This window comes from Haliotis rufescens, unplaced genomic scaffold (assembly GCF_023055435.1).
Source record: "Haliotis rufescens isolate VD_foot unplaced genomic scaffold, xgHalRufe1.0.p SCAF_38, whole genome shotgun sequence".
NCBI lineage: Eukaryota > Metazoa > Mollusca > Gastropoda > Lepetellida > Haliotidae > Haliotis > Haliotis rufescens.
In genome coordinates, this window is record NW_025964090.1 from 4,293,793 (window position 1) to 4,298,195 (window position 4,403).

The following is a 4,403-nucleotide window of genomic DNA, read 5'->3' on the forward strand; positions in this document are numbered from 1 at the left end:
GAATAACAACTAGAGCTGAAAGGTGAGAGACCAACTAATATGAACTGGTGCTCCCAACCGGACCTGAAAAATTAGAGACCAACTCATTGTACCAGGAAGTGGAGCTTCTCAAATTGATCTGAAGCATTCAAAGACCAACTCATTAAAATAGGATTTTGCACGTCTGAACTGGATCTAAAACATGAAAAGACTAAATAAGCGTTACTGGAGGTGGTACATTTCAATATAGAATATAGAGTCTTGATTTTGTTTTCACAATGATCCTTTGGTGGTGATATGCAAATCAAATCGTTATATACCTCTACAAAAATCACTTGCCAGAACGGGTTCACACCATAGAGGTCCATAACTCCAAATCTTTGCACTATTGTGCTAAATTAATGGTCAAAAGGAGACAGCGTATCTCTTCATTTTAACCTGAAGCTAGAGCTTTTTTAATATCTAACAGTATATGTGCTCAAGAGATCAGACTTCCAGACGACCTCAGCTGACACTACAACTGCCTTTCTACGGTAACTGGGGTATCATTGGGTGTGGACAGCACCCGCAACTCATTCTTACACTTCACCATGAATGCGGAAGGTTATACTTTCCCTACTACTCGGAACATTCGGACCAGCAAAATACACCCCTATATCTACTGACCACATTCTTCATAGAGAAAGTCCAGCATAGCATGGCTTTCTCAGAATGGAGCCCACGTGACCACGGGCAGTTGCAATGTGTAACCCATGTCCAGGCACCTTGGTCGTCTAGGTATAACCTACAATTGTAGAAGGACATTCTTACGTTCAGTCAAAGTCACCGTGACTATAGAAATTATATGGAGTTAAAGTAGCACCGAGTTTACACCATGTTATTGAAAAAAATGATTCTGTCTGGAAAAGTATCCTACTACGTCTCAGTGATGCGTCTCAACTGCAGCTGAAACATTTGAAACCAACTTATTACATGAAGTGGCACGTCACAACTGGAGTTGAAACAATGGAGACCAACTTATCATATGAAGTGGCACGTCCCAACTGGAGCTGAAACATTAGAGACCAACTAATATGAAGTGGTGCTCACAACTGGAGCTGAAACATGAGAGACCAACTAATATGAAGTGGCGCATCACAACTGGACCTGAAAACATTAGAGACCAACTAATACGAAGTGGTGGTCACAACTGGACCTGAAACATTAGAGACAAACTAATATGAAGTGGTGCTCACCACTGGACCTGAAACATTGGCAACCAACTAATATGAAGTGGCGTGAAGATGAAACAATCGAGACTAACTCATGTAGTGTCACATCACAATCAGAGCTGAAACATTAGGGACCAACACATTATATGAAGTGGTGCGTCACAACTGCAGCTGAAAAACTAGAGACCATATCATATGAAGTGCTGAAACATTAGAGACCAACTCATTATACCAGGAAGTGGAGCTTCTCAAATTGATCTGAAGCATTGAAAAACCAACTCATTAAAATATTATTTTGCATGGACATTCTTACATTCAGTCAAAGTCACCGTGACTACAGGAACTATATGGAGTTCAAGTCGCACCGAGTTTACACCATGATATTGAAAAAAATGATTCTGTCTGGGAAATAATCTACTTCGTCTCAGTGATGCGTCTCAACTGCATCTGAAACATTTGAGACCAACGTATTACATGAAGTGGCGTGTCACAACTGGAGCTGAAAGGTGAGAGACCAACTAATTATATGAAGTAGCACATCACAACTGGAGCTGAAAAAATTGAGACCAACTCTTATGAAGTGATGCTCACCACTGGACCTGAAACATTAGAGACCAACTACATGTAATATGAAGTGGCGTGTCACAACTTGAGATGAAACAATCGAAACTAACTCATGAAGTGTCACATCACAATCAGAGCAGAAACATTAGGGACCAACACATTATATGAATTGGTGCATCACAACTGCAGCTGAAAAAACAAGAGACCAAGTCATATGAAGTGGCGTGTCACAACCGGAGCTGAAACATTTGAGACCAACTTATTACATGAAGTGTTTCGTCACAACTGGAGCTAAAACATTAGAGATCACCTCATCATATGAAGTGGCGAATCGTAACTGGAGCCGAAAGGTGAGAGATCAACTAATTATATGAAGTATAACTCTTATGAAGTGGTGCGTCACAAATAATTGGTTGGTTGGTTTGTTGCTTAACGCCGCACTCAGCAATATTCCAGCTATATGACGGCGGTCTGTAAATAATCGAGTCTGGACCAGACAATCCAGTGATTAATACCATGAGCATCGATCCACGCGTAAAATTGGAGCTGAACCTGGACTGGACTGGATTTTGGGGGTTTAACGTCTGTTTGTTAGACGGGGAAGGTTGGGAATGATAAATATGATAAATATAAATAATATTATAAATATAGATAAATCACCATACCCACAAAACTATAAATGCTTTTATATAACGTATTTATAATTTTAAGTAATTATTACAAGAGAGGGTATAGATGGTTTAATGAATTTGGAAGAGCGAAACTATAATATGACAATGTTATGTCAACTAAAACAGCTCCTACTACCCTAATATAGTATTAACGATGTATATATATACCGAACCGCGAAAGAAACGTCACCATGGATAGATATATGAGAAACCTCATTTGTCCAAACACTGTGAACATACTTTGAGACATATTAAAAAGATGAAACTTGGCAAAACTGATCATCAAGGTTGAAATTAAAGTGTCAAATATTCTTAAAGTGAAACACAACACTAGTCTATGAGAAAATGGCATCACAAGTCAGTATCTCGTGTGTCCGCCATGTGCATTGATGACTGCCGTGCAACGTCATTACATGGAATGGATGAGGCGGTTGATGAAGGCCACAGGCACTTGCGCCCTTCTGAGGAACGCCGGAAGCAGTTCAGCTGCATATCTCGGCCTTGGTCGGACGTCATTCAGCCGTCTTTGAATCTCGTCCCACATGTGCTTAATGGCATTTAAATCGGAACTGAGGACAGGCTACTGCATGGTTCTGATGCCATTCTGCTGGAAGAAGTCTCTTGTAGCTATCGCAGTGTGGGCACGGGCGTTATCATGCTGAAACCCATGGTTGCGACGACGTGCCAAATGAGGTATGGCGTGTGGTCTTAAGACTTGATCAATGTACCGAGCTGCTGTGACACCATTGCTCTCCCTAGACAGATGTTCTGGAAGACCACTGGGCCCCTCTGTGCAAGACCAATTCCACCCCACACCATGATGCTCGGACCACCCCATGAGTCTCTCTCAACAACACAAGCATCCGAATAACGTTCCCCACGGCGTCGCCAGACTCTCTATGTCGTCTGCTGTTGAGATACACTTACGGCTCTCGTCTGAGAAGAGGACTCTTCTCCACTGCTGGTGGCGCCAATGCTGGTGCAGTGTTGCCCACTGAAGACGGTCCCGGCGATGACGTGGTGTCAGAATGGGTCCTCGGTGTGGCCTGTGACAGTCGAGATGTCTGCTCGTCAATCGTTGACGCACGGTGTCCGCACTAATGTGTCTCTGGTGTATCCCCTTGGTCTGTCGAGCAGTTTCCGCAGCAGTAACAAAGCGATCTTGAAGATGGTGTGGCACAATCTGACGATCGTGACGTCGGGTGGTGACCCTTGGTCTTCCACTACGTGGTCGGTCATCCGTAGTGTTGGTGGTCTGGTGCCGTTGCTGGAGCCTGTATGTGGTCCTTACGTGGTCACTCTTAGTGTCACGGGACCATATATTGTCCCATGAAAATGTCCCTTTTCAACTATGAATTAAAATGAGTGCGCACAATCAAAATTATAACCAACATCGCCATAATCATCTCAGCTTTAACATCGTGTAACTCATATTTTATACAGTGCTACGGATTGCGAGATTAGTAAAGTGGTTACGGCTTTATTTTGCACCCACGTCACATACACGAAACTATTATTTTATCAGACAAACAATTTGAAAAAGAAATATATCAAACTGGCCAGAAGGATTTACTGTTCCCACCTGTACAGTTATTGGTGTGAGATTACCAACGTTTAGTCCTCAACGAAAGTTATCGACTCTGTGTCATGGCGATTTAGCACGGCGCTAGAGATGAAACGACAGCGCAGATTGTCGTTCTGTTTATGATGCTGATTTATAGAAAATATTCAAACCTAAGACTAAGTAAAGTAAATATTTATGGGCAGCAATTCCATGATCAAAACGTAAACATTGAATGGACAAGCGCGAAGTGATCGACAGGGCACGTTCCCATCGTAGCAGTGCCGCGATTTTGTCAACCAGTCTACATGCTCGCCCCTTTCGACAAATAACTGCTGTTTTTTCATTTGAAATGACTAATAGTCATGTGTTATTGCTCTAACTACCTGACCGTGTGAATGAATTGCCCTAACCGTT